Raw genomic sequence first — 20,576 nt, forward strand, 5'->3', positions numbered from 1 at the left:
GGATGCTGGGGATACCAGAGAAATAAGTTATAACCTTTATGTAAGGAAGTTATGCCTGCCTTAATCAAGGTAAAGTCCATTCTCTACTAGATTAGCCCTAGAAGTAAATGTTCAGATGAGGACGGGCAGCAAACCTTCGCCCAGGGCAATGATCCTCAGCCTTGACTGCACATTGGAATCACTGGAGAGCTTTAAAAACGCTGATGCATAGGCGCCTTGCCCAGAAATTCTGATCTAATTGGTCTGGGATGTGGCCTGAGCATCTGAATATTTCAAAAACAGTCCCAGGCGATTCTCATGTGCAATTCAGGTTATGTCCTACTTCCCTAAGGCAAGGGTTCTCAAAATTTAATACACCTAAGAATCATCTGGCAAGTTTTCTAAAATGCAGATTCCCAGGCCCCATCCTCAGGCATGATGATTCAGTCGATTTAAAGTAGAGCCTAAGAAACTACATTTTAACATGTCTAGGTAATTTCGATGCAGGTGAAGTTCAGGCTTTACTTGGGAAAGTACTGCTATGAGAACTTGGCTGTCCTTAAGGTATTGAGTTTTCTTGTCTACAAAAACAGTGTTGGTTGCCATTATTTAAGTCTTTTATGTCCTTCAGTTACATTTTGTAATTTCCTGCACAGGAGTCTCTCTCAATCTCATACACACACACAAACACACACACACATCTTTAAGTTTTATTGTTTTATATTTAAATCTTTAGTAATCTACTGGATTTTAACTTTATGGATGAAATGGGATCCTTTATTCTAAGTTGATGCCACACTGTCATCTTTTCTTTTTGTCTAAGATATTTCCAATTATTTTTCCTGTTGTGAAGAGTATATTTTATTACATTTTCTAATTTTTTTGCTCATATGTATTAATTTTTGGATGTTGATCTTGTATTGAGCAACCTTATCACACTCTCTAATTAGTTTTGTCTGCAGACTCCCTTGGACTGTCTGTGGAGATAATGTATGTTTTTAGCAAATACCAATTGATTGTCTTCCTTTCCAATATTTATATGTCCTTTTCGTGTATGTGTACTGCTGCATTGGTGAGGACATAAGGTGTAGTTTTGATAGTAGGTGATAATAGGTATCTTTGTTTTGGGATGTGGAAATGCTTCTTAAGTTTTATCATTAAGCCTGAGGTTTGCTCTGTGTTTCTGTGAGAAAGCTTCATATCAGGTTAAAAAACTTACCTCTTTATCCTAATTTTCTAAGGGTTTCTAAAAATGTGGATGGGTATTGAATTTTGTTGAGTGCTTTTTCTGCATCAACTGAGATGATCATGTGGTTTTTCTTTTGGAATCCGTTAATAGAGTATTCTGGTATTGAACCATCTTTGCATTCCTGAGATAAATCTTACTTGTATAAAAATGTATTTTATGATGTTGAATTCGGTTTGCTGTTTTTATTTGAAATGTTTGTATATATATTTATATCATCCCCAAAGAAGGAGTAGAGAAAATTAACCATTGGAGTATGGAGCACTGAGGGATATAAGTATTTGGGGGGTACTGACAGCAGAAGGAATAGCCATGAAAAAGACAAAGAAGGAGTGATCAGAGAGGGAAATCAGAGCAGAGACATACCACAGTAATCACACAGAGTATCTAATTCAGCAATGCTTTATGCCTCTTTGGAATTTTTTACTGAGGAGTTACTGTGTGCAAAACATTTTGCTAGATCGTTGGTTGACCTTGTGCAATTAACTCTCAGATATAATGTTGACTGAGACTAACCCACAAAGAGGAAAGGAGATAAGATATAGGCAATTCTTGGTTGCTCTCTTAGGGGGGAAAAAAAGGCACCTACTGCATATATGAACTTCAAAAAAAAACTCAAGCCAGTGGTAGTTCTAAATCTATAATCACTAAGAATCGCTCAATTTCCCAAACACAAAACTAAAATACTCCAGTAAACGTCCACTAAGATGTTCACTAAAAATGCTAGTTTTCACCATTTGAAATAATAATAGTAGCTAATTGGGTGCCTACTATTTGCCTGGCAGGCTGCTAGAAATCTTAGATGCACTTTCTCCTACAGTCTTTATAGTAGTCCTGCAGAAATGGTACTATTACTTCCCTGTTAGAGCTTAGGACCTACAGGGCCTCTTGTCTGCCTTTAGCTTTTTACACTCTGAAGGCACAGACTTTGTCTAATGCTATTTCTCAATACATGCCATGTCCTCCATGTCATATTAACATGTATTGTCTCAACTCAGTTTCAATCCAGCAAACATTGATTAGTGTCTGCTCTGCATCAGGGCTCATTCTTAGGATGACAACGCAGTCCTCGCTCTTGAAAGGCTTATGTGTATTAGGCAGAGACAAGTGTGCTGAAAAGCACCCTAATAAAATGTCTATGCCGGGTATGGTGGGGCACAGAGGAGAGGGAGGTTGAGTCTACTTGATTTGAAGGCTGTTAGCAAAAGGGGTCAGGAGAGAGGGGACTGGCAGGCCGGATCTTCAAAGAGGAGTGGACATTGTGGGGAAGGGGTCAGTTTGAGTAAATGTATGTGAAGAGAAATTGTAAGCAGTTCTGTGCAGGCAGCATTTAGCCGTCTCCTGGGATGACGATAGAATGGTAAAGGCAGACCAGGTGGGTAGGCTGGGCCAGCTCCTTTGTCCTATAAGAAAGAGAAGAAGCAGGGTTAGGTTTTGGGTTTTGGAAAAGGTGACTTTGAGAGCGGGGGGAAGGATGATTGGAGGAGATTAGGCTGGGAGCATGGAGTTCGGGAAAAAGTTGTAGCCTGGGTGAGAGATGATGAAGCCCTCCAGCAAGGAATGTAACCAAGCACTGACTGGATAGCATATAATAATGGTGTGGCTAATTGAAAGTAGGTCCAGAGGCAAAGAGAAGAGTCTGGGACGTTTCCCAGATTTTATGCTTTGGATGTCTGGGGAAACAATCAAGCACTGAGCTAGATAACACGGTTTTGAAGCAGTTGAATTTGAGGTGTTTTTTGCAAGGTTGACATGGAGATGTCCAGTAGAAAATGAAAATAGAAATCTGCCCCGCTGGTAAGGGTATAAATTGGTACAGTCACTTTCATAAAACTCTTCAGTATTATCTACCCAAGTTAAACATATGGTTTACTCTAAGACCCAGCAACAGTCCCCTTGAATATATACCCAACAGAAACGAGGACAAAAGAATTGTACAGGAATGTATATAGCAGCTTTATTGATGAGAGCTAAAAAGAAAAAAACAACCCGAATGTCCATCAACAATGGGATAAATTGTGGTATATTCATATAGTGGAATATCATGTGGCAGGATATGGTAGGGAGAATAATGCTCGCCCCAACCCCCCACCCTAGGATGTGCACATCCTAATTCCTGGAACATGGGAATATGCTATGTTACGGTGCACAAGGGACTTTACAGATGTCATTAAGTTAAGGATCTTGAGGTGGGGTGAGTATCCTGGATTATGGGCCCACTGTAATCCCAGAGATCTTTATAAGTGAAAGAGTCAATGTCACCACGGCGCAGTGTGATAAAGACTTGGCCAGACACTGCTGGCTTCAAAGACGGAAAAGGGGACATGAGCCAAGGAATACAGGCAGCTGCGAAGAAACTGGAGAAGGCAAGGAAAGGGCTTCTCTCCCGGAGCCTTCAGAAGGAACACCTTCCTTCTGCTGACACCTTGACTTTGGCCAGCGAGACCCCTTACAGAGTTTTTAACTTAGAACTAGAAGACAATACATTTGTGTTGTTTTAAGCCATTCAGCTTGTGGTAACTCATTTCAGCAGCTATAGGAAACTAATACACAGAGTTTCTCAATCTTGGCTCTACTGACATTTTGGGCCGGATAATTCTTTGTTGTGAGGAGCTGTCCTGTGCATTGTGGCATCCCTGGCCTCTATCCGCTCCATGCCCTAGCATCCCCCACTGCACCCTTGCCCTTGCTAAGTAGTGATCATCAAAAACGTTTCCAGAGGGGCGCCTGGGTGGCTCGGTCATTAAGCGTCTGCCTTCGGCTCAGGGCGTGATCCCGGAGTCCTGGGATCCAGCCCCGCTTCAGGCTCCCTGCTCAGCAGGGAGCCTGCTTCTTCCTCTCCCACTCCCCCTGCTTGTGTTCCCTCTCTCACTGTCTCTCTCTCTCTCTGTCAAATAAATAAACACAATCTTAAAAAAAAAAAATGTTTCCAGACATTGCCAAAAGACCCCTGCAGGGGGAAAGTTTGCCCCTGGTGAGAACCACCGTTGTTTGAAAAGTAAAATTACTGCAATACTCTATAATAAGGATCTATCCCAGAGCCAGGATGATGGATGAAAGGAATAGATGCGAGTACACTTATTATTTATATGGATTTCAAAAACAGGCCAAAGGAATCGATGGTGGTGGAAATCAGAATAGTGGTGGTCTCTGGGGCGGGGTGGGTAGTTGGTTGAGAAGGAGCACAAGAGAAGCTTCTGAGGTATTGGAATTGCTCTCTGTCTTCATCTGGGTGCTGGTTATGTGGATCTAGACATGCCAACGAGTACGGTTTATGGACTTTATTCTGTGTATGTTATACCGCAACCAAAAATTAAAAAACAAATTACAAACCAGGTGAATGGAGATCTGGGTTTGACGCTCAAGAGAAAAGGCAGAACAGAAAAGACCAGGACATGGAGCTGGCAGTGAGGGTCCTATTCACAGGCATCAGGGTGGGTGGGGAATAAAAAGGGTGAGAAGGAGAGGATGTTGGGGCCGGGCCCAACCAGCACTGATACAGCAGGGACAGGCGGAAGAGGAGCCGGGCGAGGACAGGCCCTTGGTGTCTATGTGGAGTGAGAGCACAGGCCCCACCTTTGTCCCCACTTCCCACCTCCCCTGCCCCCGGCCTCTCTGTTCCCTGCAGGCGCGTGTATATGAAACATCATAGTACTGTTCCCTGTCCTCAGTGTCCTAGCGTCGTCCATGGCCAACGTGTATTTGTTTCCAAACGGAATGAAGAGGCTTCTGTAGGACCATGCCTCGTGTAACCTCTGGTTGGGGCCCAGGCCCCAAGCCACAAAGTGCACCATAAGTGCCTCCTTGAAACACCGCCTCCTCCACCGTGCTGTTCCCGGTGGCCACTGTCGATTTCGTGCAGTGACTTCAACAAGTTGGCCCGTGTTGTGGCATATCCTGAAGTGCACTTTTACAATCTTCTTAGCCCCTAACAACTGTTCTCTCTTAGACCATCACGACAGCCAAAAGATAGGCAAGGGCAGAATGCAAAGGAGCAGAATGTTGGAACAGAGACATAACATAGTTGAGTTTCAACCTCACTTACTGAGTGTTTCCTCTGTGCCAATTGCTTTAACATATCTTTTTATTTAGACTCATAATGACCTTTCAAAGCAGACATATCTGTCTTGAGAGATGAACAGGAGGGTCAGGGAGGTCTGGCGGCTGATACCACATAACCAGTCAATGGCTGAGGGGGCCCAGGAGCCTGTTTCTCCTCTTCCCGGCCCACTACTGTGTCTTACCTGCGTCGTTCAAGCAGACACCTGCCACGTGCCCCGGTGTGATGCCCTTCCTAGGGGGCTGCTGTGCGCCCCTTGCCCTTCGTGCTGTCTTTTTGGCTCCCACTCTCCTAAGCCCATGCCATCCTCCTTCATCAACTTGTTTCTGCAGAGGAAGAGGGTTGCCCGTCTCACTATTCCTTATCCTGAGCTCTCCGTGGATTCCCTTCCCCTCCAGAACAAGGCCCAGCGCCTCGGGCTGCTGTCAAGGCTTTCCAGGATTGGACTATCTGGTGTTTCCAGAATTTTTGCCCACTGCTCCCCACACTCACCTGATGCTTTTTCCTGGGGCTTCTCAGTTCCGGTTGTACATTACAATCATGGGGGCCCCCGCAGGTGATCGAGCCAAATCACAGTCTGAGCTGGGCCTTGACAAGCCCTACATGTAACTATGGCTGGATTTTGCTCACAGTTTTCCCTCCTGCCCTTCTCGCATCTTCCTTCTAAATCCCTCCTGTCCTTCAGAGCTTCCAGTCCATTGTGAAAGAGGCTTATACTGTAAAAACAGGGAATTAGGTTGGATTTATTTGATCGTAATATCATCATAATAATGCAGTGGGCTTAATATTATTTTTATTCCGAGTTCAACGCAGCATCTTCAGAGCATGCAAAGGCTGGGGCTATGGGCTATGAGGATTTCAGGTGCAGAGCACATGATCCCCGCTCACAGGAGCTTGCCATCTTGTAAGGCAGGTAACGTGGATGCAAGCATCTACAGCACCAGGCAGGGCCTGCTGAGGGTTAAAATCAGGGGCCAGAGATCTCTAGGGCCACAACATAGGCTGGTTAGTTTTGTTGGAAGATTCGTGGATGGGATGGTGGAATGCGTGCTGGGAGGTGTCCTGGAGTCCTGTGAAGGATTTGTTGACCATTAAAACTGGGTTCGAATCATTTCTCTGTAACTTAAAAATCTAGGTGACCTGAGAAAGTCTTTAGTTTTCTCATCAGTAAAATGGAGATAATTGCCCAGTAGTGACTTCAGAGTCATGATGAAGATGGGGGGAGATAACACTTTCCCCCAGTGCACACTCATTGCACTTAAGTGCTGGCCACGTTTATTGTTATCATTGGGAGAATGGAATAGAGTCGGTTACCAATGAAAGTATTCAGTTATTCACTCAGCAAACATCTGTCACATCTTGCATCAGGCACTATGCTAGGACCCGGGGATACAGAAATGAATTGCACATATTACCTGTCCTAAAAAGAGCTCTAGCGAGAGAAACATATTAAGAAAATTAGAGTATTATAGTAATATGTGCAGTAGTAGAAATATGGACAAGATCTTGAGGGGATGTAGAGGAAAGGGGGGCTCTGCCTCTGAAGCAGGGACCACTTCCTGAAGGAGGCGTACCTGTGCAGCGTGTCAAAAGCGTGGAGTTAGTTCCACGGGGAAGGCAAGAGGTTAGGAGCTAAATATTCCTTCCTGCAGTTCCTGCAGGTCTTTAACGGTGAGCTAAGAACCAAGGAGGCCACTTAAGGGTGCAATGCTTACTAGTAATTTCAGCTCCTCTCAGATGTCTAGCTTTATCTTGGGACTCGTGTTCAGATTCTGCTCACTTGTTAACTATATGACTTTGGGCAAGTTACTTAACCTCTCTTTCCTGATTTTGTTTCCTCAGTGGTAGGATAGAATCAATAACATCTACCTTGAAAAGTGTTGAAAGACTAAATATTCCATTAAGTTTGTGACTTATGACTCTCTTGCCCGTCTTTTTTTTTAAGATTTTATTTATGTATGTATGTATTTATTTATTTGAGAGAGAGAGAGAGAGAGAGAGAGAGAGAGAACATGCGAGCACACGACCAGGGAGAGGGGCTGAGGGAGAGGAAGAAGCAGACTCCCTGCTGAGCTGGGAGCCGAACAGGGGGCTTGACGTAGGGCTCAACATGGGGCTCGATCGCAGGACCCTGGGATCATGACCTGAGCTGAAGGCAGACACTTAACCAACTGAGCCACCCAAGTGCCCTTCTCACCTGTCTGATTTACCATTGTATTCCCAGCACCAAGCTCAGTGCATGGTTTTTGAAGATGCTTAATAGATATTAATTGAACAAATGAAGAGTGATGTATGTACACTACTTAGCATAGTACCCAGCGCATAGTAAGCACGCAGTGAAAGGCAGCTGTTCTCATTATCATCATCCTAAGTGGGTTTGAGTACCACTCAGCTAATATAAAGAGGTAATTTTGCCCTTCTGTGTGCACACATTCTGAATTTCTGGGAAGAGAACCATGAAATGCTCAAATAAAAGATTTTCTGTGTCTATTTTTGAGTCTGACTTGAAGGATCAGAGAAGACTTCAGAAGGGAGGGTAGCATCTGAGCTGGATCTTGAAGGATCAGTCTGATTTCAGTAGGCAAAACAATCAGGCAGGCAGGGAGGTGGCACATTCCAGGCAGAAGGGACAGCTGGAGCATGGAGAGCTGGATATGCATTTGGGGAATCACAGATATTCAGACATGACAAGTGTTCCAAGTGTGAGGAGTGACATAGCAGGAGATGAGTAGGGAAAGGTCTAGAGCAGTGATCAGTAAACTTTCTGTAAAGGGATAGATAATATATATTTTAGGCTCGGCCAGCCCTTATATGTTATATAACAAGAAAGAACAAATTTCCCAAAAGTTTTCGTGTTGAAATTCAAAATATAATAATAATAATTGAATACAATATCTTGTAATATAGGTCTACTAATGAGAAAGAATGAATTTTTTTTAGGGGAATAACATTTGCTGAAATGAGGTTCAAAATTAGTGGTCCCATTCATCATATTGATTACAAATATTTATCTACAAAAACCTTTCTTTTTTTTTCTTTTTTTTTTTAAGATTTTATTTATTTATTCGACAGAGATAGAGACAGCCAGCGAGAGAGGGAACACAAGCAGGGGGAGTGGGAGAGGAAGAAGCAGGCTCATAGCAGAACAAAAACCTTTCTTAGCTTATGGCTGAATAGAACCCGGTAGAGGGCCAGTTTTGGCTCATGGACTACAGTTTGCCAATCCCTGATCTGTATTATCATTTTTTTTTAAGATTTATTTATTTATTTGAGAAAGAGAGAGAGAGCATGCGAGCAGGGGGAGGGGTGGATGGAAAGGGAGAGAATCCTCAAGCAGACTCCCCACTGAGCGTGGAGCCCAATGTGACCCAGGTCTCGATCCCAGGACCCTGAGATCATGACCTGAGTTAAAATCAATGTTGGCCGCTTAGCTGACTGAGCCACCCACGCTCCCTCTGATCTGTATTATTGAGGACAGAACACCATGCTATCAAGTTTCAGACTCTGTATTTAAGTGTCAAATAACCTTCTGACCAGAGTGCCTGAGAAGACTTGATCTGACTGTTCCTTATTAAGTACATCATTTATTCCTCCCAAGTGACATAGTCACTCTCTTGTTTCCTTACAACTGAGAAGCAACAGGGCACTGATATATGTGTGAGAGAGTCTCTTTGTCTTCATATATAATGGGTAACCAACCCGTCTCTCTTAGCAACCAAGGATACAAGGTACAGGAGTCACCATTGTGAAATCATATCAGTCTCTGGCTGCTATGACCATTTCATGTGGGGTTCTCCTGGGAGCTGGAACAAGACTCTTGGGGAAAAAAAAATAGATAAGGAATAAGTGCTATAAAAGGTGCATGGCGACAAATTCCCTTGCTTAGGATTAAGCACCTAGGAAAAGCACAGAAGAGACCTCTACCGTGGGAGGATTGTGGTGACAACTCAAATATGCTCTGTTCCGGCATGACTCCAAGGGCGGGCTGTGAACTGGAGAGAGTCTCAGTGATTCCAGCTGCTGAGAATCTAATCTTTTCACACCATTCTCTGGGGAGCCTTTTCGCACATCATACGAGTCCCAGCCCAGTCTCCATTTCTCGGAAGGTGATACTTCATAAATGCTACCTTAATCTCTAGCTAGATGGAGGAATTTGGATAAAGAGCATGACTTTGTTAATAAATCAATTCAATTCAATTCATATTTGTTGAGTACTTCCTCTGAATAAGACACTTAGCTAGGCTCTGGGGAGGTGACTGCGAGGTCCGCAGTTTGGCACATCCTGATTTACTCTGTGTCTGTTCCTACTTTGATAGTAGGGAGAAGTATGATGATGAAGATGAAGATGATGATGATGATGATGATGATGATGGAAAAGGGAGGAGGAGGCAGGAGGAGATGATGCCTCGGCAGAAGCATGGATACTTTTATTTTTTTAAAGATTTTATTTTATTTATTCGACAGAGATAGAGACAGCCAGCAAGAGAGGGAACACAAGCCGGGGGAGTGGGAGAGGAAGAAGCAGGCTCATTGCAGAGGAGCCTGATGTGGGGCTCGATCCCATAACGCCGGGATCACGCCCTGAGCCGAAGGCAGACGCTTAACCGCTGTGCCACCCAGGCGCCCCGCGTGGATGCTTTTAACTAAGCAAGGTCTTGAGGGCTGGGGGTGATAGAAGGGGGAAGGTACTGAAGAAAAAGTGAAGAACATAAGGGAAATTAGTAACCACAGCTACTGATCTGATAGCCATGGTGCAGTGGATCAACCAAAAGAATTGGCATCAGACAAACAGGAGCTCGAATCCCAGCCTTTCCATTTAGTACTTGCGTAACCCTGGTGAAGTTATCTCAAGTCTCTGAGCCTGAATTTCCTCTTCAAGGAAGTGGGGCAATAGTATACCTGTCATAGGTTGCATGGATATATGCATGTTTTATAAATCGTTAGGTCCTTGCAGTCGACATTTGAAATATGAATACTCAAAAACAAACATGGAATCTGACTGCACACCAGTTAGACAGATTGGTCACTCAGGGGACAGGCTGCGAACTAAGTCGGATTAGAGCTCTGAACCAGATAGATGCCGTTCACCACGGAGGGAGCAGTAGACTGACAGATACGGTGTTAAGCATGCATTCCAGCTGCTGATTATTAAATGCAACTGTGTTGAATTTTAGGCAGGCAAAGTAGAAAGTGCTAGGAGAGCATTTAATGGGAGCCGACAGGCCTCACCTAGACCAGGAGCTGCAGCGGTCGTCTGAGGAGGTGGTTTTTGAGCTGAGCCCTGGGGGGTGAAGGTGAGCCTTGATGCCTGCCGGGCCTCCTGTGCCACTGGCTTGAGCCCCTCCTTCTGGCTTCATTTCCTGGCCAGTCACTAATGAGTTGGCCCAGTCCCCTCTGGAGGCCATCCCAGCTAAGGAACCACATTCCAAGATCCCCTTAAACACCCAAGCGCACGATGCCGAAGTGCCCTGTCCTGAGGCTTGCTGTAGAGAGCGCAGGGCAGAGGAGAGAGCACGACTGTGACGGGAAACTCTGGTGACATTGAAGGGTTAGCTCGTGGCCACTTGGTACTGCTCTCATTCCCTCCTAAACATCAGACGCTACCTTGTCTGAGAAATCTTCAAAGCATTTTCTCTTTTCTTTTTTTTTCCTTAGGACTTTAAAAAATACACTACAATGAATAGTGTAACACCCATATTCTTACTACCCAGAATTTTAAAAATTAACATTTTATTATACTTACTTACAGTGTTTTTTTGTGTCAAAACATTTTTTTCTTTCATAGTAAAGTTCTCTCTGCCCACCCGATCCAGACCCATCCTGCTCTGCCCGCTGCCCCCAGGAGGCTACCGCTCATGACTTTGGGGTGCATATCTCTTTATCCATAAACTACAAAAGGCATTACTATATGTGTGTGTTTATTTTTTTACATAGTATTTGATGACTTTTTAAAAAGGTTTTTTATGTATTTATTTTTTTAATAATCTCTACACCCAATGTGGGGCTTGAACTCACGACCCAAGACCCCAGTCACATATTCCACCAACTGAGCCTGCCAGGCGTCCCTGTGTTTACTCAGATGACATCTAACACTATGTATCATTCTGCGGCTTTATTTTTTTCACCCAACATCATATATCCTGAAAAAATACAAACAAGCCGGCATAAACACCCACTTATTTATAATTCCTTCTTTTCAATGGCTTTATAACCTGCCAGCATTGAATATATCACTTATTAATCTTACTCTATTTACATTAGGTTTTCTTAATTTTTAACTATCAAAAATGATGCTGCAGTGAGTATCCTTATCCGTGTCTCTCTGTGAATATATTTAAGAGTTAGAAGTGAAATTGTTGGATCTTAAGTTATACACATTTTACTAGGTATTGGAAAATTGCTCCTTTTACTGGCTGGACTCATTGATACTTCAGCTAATTGTGTAAAAAGTATCCTTTTTTCTTATGTCGGCATTTAAAATTTTCCCCATTTCATGGTGTGAAAATGGTCATTGTTTAATTCATATTTCCCTGCTTTTCAGTGAAATTCAGAAGCTTTCTGTGTGTTTCTCAAAACCTGCAATTCCTCTTCTGTGGCCTGCACGTTCTCACCCCATGCCTGGAGTCCTATGACGTGTGACCTCATTTTTATTGACCTACACTGATACTGACGACTAATCCTCTTTTCTGCAGCTTGGCTTTCCCCTCCATTTACACAGGGTCTTTGTCACATGGAAATTCTTCATTTTAATGTATTCGCTATGTTCAGTCCTTGCCTGTGTGGTTTGTGCCTTTTATTTCTAATTTCAGAAAGACTTCACTCCCAAAGCAATAGACACAGTCTTTTACATTTTCTTCTGACAGGTTCAAGGTTTATTTTTCCCACTGAGGTTTATAGTATATCTGGAACGCGTTTTCATGGATACGATTGTGAGGTAGGGATATATTTCCATGTTCTTCTATGTGGAAAGCCAACGATCCCAAATTCGTTTGTTTGACAGGCCATTCATTCCCGCTGACTTAAAAAGTTCCCTCTCTCTGATAGCAAGTCCCCTTACTTGTGTGGGTCCGTTTTGGGGTTCTCTACTTTGTTGCATTGACCGATTTGTACATTCCTAACAAATACTACACTTAACCTAATTATAATGGCCCTGTGATGTGTTTTGATTTTTTTTTTAAGATTTTATTTATTCGACAGAGATAGAGACAGCTAGCGAGAGAGGGAACACAAGTAGGGGGAGTGGGAGAGGAAGAAGCAGGCTCATAGCGGAGGAGCCTGATGTAGGGCTCGATCCCGTAACACCGGGATCACGCCCTGAGCCGAAGGCAGACGCTTAACCGCTGTGCCACCCAGGCACCCCAATGTGTTTTGATTTTTAACGGGGCAAGTCTCTCTCTTGGCTGTTTTTTCAGAGTTGTCTTGGTCTTACTTAGACATTTACCCTCCCATATTTATTTCGGACTTGGTTTTCTTTTCTTTTTTTTTTTTTTTAAAGATTTTCTTTATTTATTCGACAGAGATAGAGACAGCCAGCGAGAGAGGGAACACAAGCAGGGGGAGTGGGAGAGGAAGAAGCAGGCTCATAGCAGAAGAGCCTGATGTGGGGCTCGATCCCAGATCGCCGGGATCACGCCCTGAGCCGAAGGCAGACGCTCAACCGCTGTGCCACCCAGGCGCCCCCGGACTTGGTTTTCAACGACTACATAAATTACTCTTGAGATTTGGATTCGACTTGGGTTAAAATTACAGGTTAATCTGAAACTTGACATTTGTGTAATTTTGAGTCTTTCTGTGTATAAACAAGATATGTCATTCTGTTTAGGGAGGTCTTCTTTTATGTCTTTCGAAAAGTCTTTTCTCTTTGCTCTTTCCTAGAGGTTTTCTAGATTCTGTGGCTATTGTGAGTGAGATTTTTTTTTGTTCCCTTTCCTAATTGGTTGTGGGTGATGTATAGGGACATTGACTGCTGTATATTTTACCTGGTGTCTGTACACGTGATCAATCCCGTTGTTAATTCTAATATTCTTTTTTCAGAAATTTCTTGGATTTTCTATTCACCTTGATTTTCCTTTGTTCCTTCTTTGATCCATTTCAGCCATTTATTGAGTTGATTAAATATTTCTCTTTCCCTTCTGTGTAGAAGTTATGCATTCTATTTCCAGTTTTTTGTTGGGTGGTTGGTTTTCTGGTGGCTATCCTTATTTTTTAATCTGTAGATCTGACTTACGGTTTCTTTTTTTTTTTTTTTTAAAGATTTTATTTTTTATTTATTCAACAGAGATAGAGACAGCCAGCGAGAGAGGGAACACAAGCCGGGGGAGTGGGAGAGGAAGAAGCAGGCTCATAGCGGAGGAGCCTGATGTGGGGCTTGATCCCATAACGCCGGGATCACGCCCTGAGCCGAAGGCAGACGCTTAACCGCTGTGCCACCCAGGCGCCCCTGACTTACGGTTTCAAGTGGGTCCAACTTTACCTCTGATCGCCCCTCCAGCTTCCATGTTCTCGTCTTATAGTTTAGCTCAGCTTTGCTTTGTAAGTCCTCTAATTTAGAAATAATTAGTGATAAAAGTTTTATGTCCAATGTTTATTTAGAGTCGCTTCAGTATTCAGTAATATTTTGCTCACCACTGCTTTTTGAATCCCTCTCTTGCTTTCTGGAAGTCTGCCCTTCGTCTAAAATATCTTTATCTCGCCCTCATACTTTCGTGACAGCTAGCTGAGGGAAGAATTCTAGGTAGACATTAGTTTTCTCTTAGCACTTTAAAAATATCACTCCACTATCCTCTGGCCCTGTTGTTGCCTGTGGGGAACCTACTATAATGTAAACTGCTCGGATGAGTACCCAGCACATAATGAAAGTATCCCAAGTATTACTGGCAGCCGTAGCCGTTGTGGCAGTAGAAATAATAGGAACAGCTTTGGGTACATTTTATCCTGTCTTCCCAACTCTGTCCTGTAGGTACTGTTATCTGAGGCTCAGAGAGGTTGGATGCCTTTTCCAGTGTTACACAGCAAATAGCTGAAGGCATCATTTACACCCCTGAATAGACCACCTAAAGCTTGTTTCTCCCTCTCCCTAGATCACACTGCCCCTATTATAATAATGGTTTGGACACTGTTGGAAACCAGAGCCTGGGAGGAGTACTTGCCAAGACCACCAGTGGGAGACTGGGGGACAAGGGCCTGGGTACTCATGCTCTGCACTTCCATGCACTTCCAGAACAAGCTGGGAGGAAAGCTCCGGACAGCGTAGGGGTCTTGGGAGGGTCCTCAAAGACAGAAAATAAGTGTATAGTCAAATAGTCATTCTTACAGTTAGGAATTCTGGTTTTCCAGGGTGTTGAAAATATAAACCCGTCCTATCTAGAATCCTCCTGGGGAGGAGCTGCTTTTGCCATCATCCACCCATCCATTCTTAGATTCAACAAAGAAGGCACTCAAGTTACGGGCACGTGAGTGTGGTTCTGACATAAATGTTGACTGATATTTTTGTTTGTATCGAGGAGAAGGTGAAAGGGAAGCAGTGACGGTGCCTGAAGACGTGTCACAACTTCACTCATTAGCGAATGCTGTGAGCGCCTTCGCTCAATCCGATAATCGTTTTGAGAACTGGAAAAATAGTTGCGCAGTTTTGTTGCGCTGCCCACAAGGTCACAGCTACAGATACGACACGCTTTTAAGTGTAATGTGCACCATGAACATTGTGCCCCGTTCCTTTCTTAAGTCTGAACAGCCAAGAAAACAATAAGCCGAGGGCTGGTTTGCAGCATTTGCTGATATCCCTGGTGGCGGTACTCCCGCCGTGGCCGATTCCAAGCTGCCACGCGCCGCCCCTCCCACGGAGCTGGGAGGAGCTGTGCGAAGCCACCAGTATGTGGCGTTCCCATCCGGTGGGTGCGATAGACCCAAGTCACCTCAAGAGCATAGGTGATGGTGACATGTGGTAAAATAATTAGAAAGTGATGTTTTGAGCATTTGTTACCTTTATTTTTGATATATTTTAATTTATATTTATATAATTACATTTTTTATGGTGGCTGTGCTTAACAACTGGCTCAGAAAATCAAATGCCTGGGGCGCCTGGGTGGCACAGCGGTTAAGTGTCTGCCTTCGGCTCAGGGCGTGATCCCAGCGTTATGGGATCGAGCCCCACAGCAGGCTCTTCCTCTATGAGCCTGCTTCTTCCTGTCCCACTCCCCCTGCTTGTGTTCCCTCCCTCGCTGGCTGTCTCTATCTCTGTCAAATAAATAAATAAATAAATAAATCTTTATTAAAAAAAAAAATTAAATCCCTGCTCTCTGAAGACAGTATGAGCTGGCTCCAGCACACGACTGACATCTAAAATAGAGATGGAAATCTGAAGGACGGAGAAATCTTCTGAAGGACTGATGTTTGAGCAGGGTTCTGAGGGCTGAGTAGAAGTCTGCTGCGTACACTGGAGGGAGGCATCTCAGGCAGATGGAACAGAATGAGGGAAGGGAGATCCCAGGGCTTCTGAGGAACATGGGTAGAAAGTAGGGGGAGGCCAGAGAAGTAGGGCAGAGTTCATTCATGAAGGGTCTTGTGGACCCCTTCTCCCGAAAGCTCCAGGGAACCACTGAAAGATGTTAAACAAGAGAATGAGCGATTGGATTGCATTCTCAGGAGACCTTCTGGCATCTGGGAGGTGAGAGGTTTGGAGAGGGCCAAGGCGGGAAGCGGGGCAGGCCGTGATGCTGTGGTGGTCAGCAAGGTGCCCGGTCGTGGAGGTCCAGTGGTCAGGGAAGTATTCCGGACACCCAGGACAGCATGTGCAAAGGCCTGAGGTGTGAGAAACAAAACCAAACACAGGAAGCAGGGATGGTATGGGAGGCCCAGGCATAGACTTCCCGCCAGGGAATGGCGGGGCTGTGACTGGAAATCTGGGCGCTGCTGACACGGTGTCAAGGACTCCTGTGCCAGTGGGCGTGTTGGATGGAGTCCTGTTTAGGGAGTGCACGGGCAGGAAGTGGGGTCAGCGTGCTTCATTCTCTGAACCAAACCACTGAATAATTGCGACGTCCTTTGACTTACCTAATGGGCTTTCAGCAGGTAAGTGTCGTCTGAACTAGTGTCTGAGAGGCTGACCGTCTAGGTTCTTGTTACTCAAAGTGTGGGCCATGCACCTGCCCCATCACCCGCCCTTGGGAGTGAATCAGGTATGCAGAACCTCAGATGCTACCTCAGACATACTGAGTCGCACTGCATTTTAACAAAACTGGCCAGGGGCACCTGGGTAGCACAGTGGTTAAGCATCTGCCTTCGGCTCAGGGCGTGATCCCAGCTTTCTGGGTTCAAGCCCCACATCAGGCTCCTCCACTAGGAGCCTGCTTCTTCCTCTCCCACTCCCCCTGCTTGTGTTCCCGCTCTCGCTGGCTGTCTCTCTCTGTCAAATAAATAAATAAAATCTTTAAAAAAAAAAAAAAACTGGCCAGGCGCCCTACAGTCTGAACCCCTGAGCTAGGGCAGGCTTTCTCTCAAGAGGCCCAGACCACCTGCCCTGGAATCACATGGAGTGCGTATTTAAGGTGCCAATTCCTCAGCCCCACCCCAGACTCCTAGGTCCTGCCCAGACCTTCTGAATGTGAATTTCTAAGGTTTGGCCCAGAAGCGGAAATCTCCGTATGTTTCAGAGATCGTCCGTATGTACATCAACGGTCCACACTCATCCCAAAAAGACTTGGCCCAAATAATCATGTGTGAATTGGGTCAGAAAAACTGAACTCTTTAAACTGTCCTGGTAAATTATTTCCTTCCCTTTCTGTGCAAAGCACTCTGTAGGTCATCGTCCACCAGATAGTAGGTGCTCAATAAATGTTAGCAATGGGTGTTGTAGTATTTGTTATATTTGAAATGTCATGAGTTCCTTGTCAAGGCCAGAAGCAAGCAGGATCTAGGGAAAGGGGTGTGTGTGTGGGTGTGTGTGTGTGTACGCGCACACAGTGTGTTGGGATGGGGGTGAGCAGAAGGATGCAGGGTACTGGATAACTCAGATGTCCTCTCAGCCTGTTCCCCGCCCAGTGCCAACGGCCATCTGCTCTAAGCAGCCGCCTGTCTGGGAATCGGGGGTATCCATGGGAACCCGTACGGAGGTTGCCAAGAGGATTCCATGGCCACCAGCCAGAGGGGAGAGTGGAAATCAAGTGGAACCGAAAGTGACAGACTTGTGTGTGTTCAGGGGAGGGGGAGGTGGTCAGCTGTGAGAGCAAGGCTGGGGTCTGAGCACAGCCAGGCACCCAGAGGGAAACTGCAAACAGCTCTGACATGCACAGCTGTGCCCAGGACGGTCACTCAAGGCTGTCTGAAGACGAGTATTTCTCTCTCCCCTTCCTCCCTCCTCTTTCCCTCCCCCCTTCTTCCTTCCCTCCCTCCTTTACTAGGAAATTTAGTCGTTGGTTTTTTTTAAGTACAATTTGTAAACAAATAAAAATGACAATGGCAGTCACCTCACATCCCACCACTCATATGCAGATGCTGTAATTTGGGTGTTAGTTCATCTTTTTCTCTCTTCGTATTTTTATAAGGTTGAAATCGTGCATTTCCAGTTCTGTATTTTGCTTTCCAAGAAGTTCTTTTGAGTAATTTAGCTTCGAAATTTAGCTTTGAGGGAAAAAAAGCACGGGATTTGGAGTGAGGTGCCAGCTGCATTCACATCCCAGATCTGCCTGGTTAAAAACTGATGGCTGAGGGGCGCCTGGGTGGCACAATGGTTGGGCGTCTGCCTTCGGCTCAGGGCGTGGTCCCGGCGTTCTGGGATCGAGCCCCACATCAGGCTCCTCCGCTGTGAGCCTGCTTCTTCCTGTCCCACTCCCCCTGCTTGTGTTCCCTCTCTCGCTGGCTGTCTCTATCTCTGTTGAATAAATAAATAAAATCTTTAAAAAAAAAAAAAACTGATGGCTGAGGCCAAAGTGACAAATGGATCCAAAATGGATATTCCCGAGTGGATGCCGTGGCGCCATGATAGCCAGCAGGGCCGTTTTAGTTTTGAATTGGGTATTTCTTATGTATTTAAGCCACATTGATAAAGCCTGTGTATAAAGAAAAAAAAATACTCCCAGCAGGGAGAAAAGAATAAGGAATTGTTTTGCTTAGATACTTCTGAAAAGAGCATTAAGCTTTAAAATGCTGTATTGCCCCTAGAATGTGATACGATGGGGTAGGAGATGTGTATCTGGATTATCTCTCCTTCATTTCCTTGGGCCTGTCACGCTCCTCACCCCAAGAGCACTTGAGCACCTGTGCCCCAGGGGCAGGTGCCGCACCTCACGGTGACCAGTCGCCTTTGAGGGCAAAGTGAATCTCACCTGCTTAAATGTGCAACCCCGCCGGTGAGACCCCGGGGCCACTTCGATCAGTGTGTCTCAGGAATTCTCCAAAGTGGGCCCGTTCAAGACACTGTGAGTAGCTGAGCTTACTTCATTCGATGTGTTTCCACCCTTTTAAATATTTCTGTCCTTTTAAGTATTTATCTACGAGTCGGTGTTCTGTGCGACGGGATGTGAAACATGTGGGCAAGCAAAACAGAAAGATGGAGCTGCAGGTCGCTTGTGAGACAGGAGAGAGCACGGGGCCAGGAGTCCAGAAAGATTGCGATTCTTCCATTTCCTGCTCTGAAGCCCACTTCTGGGGGCCTGTGAGCAGACCACGGTGTTTATCTGTGCGTCAGTACCGTCCGTTTTCATGGCAAACGAGAAGGCTGCAACTGCCTCTTGTTCCTCTCAGTGTCAGTAAACGCTTTCCTTGCAGGATTGAAGGGAGCCCGTGGTAACCCAACACTCCGCATGGCCCCCCTTTCCCTTTTACACTTGGCTTGGGAGAAACAACAGACGTTTGGGAACAGCTTAAAAATGGACTACAAATTCTAACCCCCGAAGGGAACAAAATCACCGATAGATCTAAACTTGACTTTTAAAATCAACTCAACAAATATTTTTTGAACACCCACAGCGAAACCTATAGTGAATTAATTTAATAGTTGTTCAGAGCGAAAGCATTTGTCCTCAGGTCACTTCTAGTTGAGGACGGGAGACCGCTTTAAAAATGCAGGCTTCACTTTTATTCGGGCCTGGTAAGGCACCAGACCAAGAGATGACCGCCGATCGTTCATTCTCTGGAGGAGGGGCAGCCTACACCGCGCCGTGCCAGGCCACATGGGGAACCACCAGGGTTGGTCTGGACATCAAGGAGGAAGGGGACACGTGGGCAAGAGCCTTCCTTGTGGTTTTCCGAGGAAGAAGTGCATCAGGCAGGGGAAGCAGGTGTAGGACTGGCTCGTTTGAATAGTTCGGTGGCCTCTGGGGCACAGAGGCCTTCCATAGCTGTCTGGTGCCTAGCCCTGGGAGGGTTGGGGCGGGAGGAAAGGGCCCCAGTGTGAGAGCCCAATAAAGGCGGTGTTTGCGGTCTGGGCAGCGGCTCGGTGGGGTTTGCATATGAAAGGCACGTTTACTACCCCTAGGAATGGCTAGCCCGGGTGGGGGTGGGGAGCTGCGTCCCCAGATGCCAAAACACCGGAAGAAAAAGACAGGCTTAACACAGAGGCAAGGCAGGTGCTTAATTGTAGCATTGCATTAAGTGGAAGGCTGTAAGTAACAAAACACACTTCCAGTGTTAAGGGGAAGAGATTATTTCGAGAATACTTATTCTGACAAAGGCTTAATGGAAGAAATGGCTTTTCAGCAGGGCGGGGGGGGGGGTGTCCAAGCTCCTACCCCTCCTTGGCAAGTTGCCCACCCTGGGCCAATTGTTTAAACCCTCTGAATAATGTCTGTTCTGTTTCTATCGCAAAGTTGTTATGCAGATCAAGTAAATACCTCAGTGTTTGTCTGGCCATGCACAGTGCGCGGACCAGTATGGGAACCGTGGTGTTTGTTCTGGGACCCAGAATCACACTGCGAGGGTGAGGCCCAGGAGGCTGCATTTTCACGAGCGCCCCACTCCCAGCTGAGGAGAGCCTTAGGAACCCTGAAGTTGGAGACCAGCCCGGACACACAATGCGAGGCACATTCTAGAATCTAGAGGAGAAAGTCCTATGCATCTGTAAAGAGGGTTCTATGTACTTATTACAGCGGTAACTTGCACCCGCCGTCCCTCAGACAGGTCAGCCCCCTGGGCCAGAATTGTGTTTGCGTTGCCTCGCCGCGTGTCTGCCCAGCCAGGTGTTACACACACGCAGCAGGAGAGAGCCCGACGCCCGGCCTCCGGCGGCTCTAGAGGCCAGCTGCGCGGGGAGGCTAACGCTGCCGACGTTCCCGGGCCTCAGGATGAGCGCAGCCG

At 45.6% G+C, this 20,576-nt stretch overlaps 1 protein-coding gene across 1 annotated transcript in view; it reads left to right on the plus strand.

Moving 5' to 3' along the window:
• Window positions 1-20,576, plus strand: part of MAP6 (microtubule associated protein 6) — a 73,991-nt gene that overhangs the window by 5,323 nt on the left and 48,092 nt on the right. The gene's annotated exons all lie outside the window — the stretch shown is intronic.

Source organism: Ursus arctos, unplaced genomic scaffold (assembly GCF_023065955.2).
Source record: "Ursus arctos isolate Adak ecotype North America unplaced genomic scaffold, UrsArc2.0 scaffold_22, whole genome shotgun sequence".
Lineage (NCBI taxonomy): Eukaryota > Metazoa > Chordata > Mammalia > Carnivora > Ursidae > Ursus > Ursus arctos.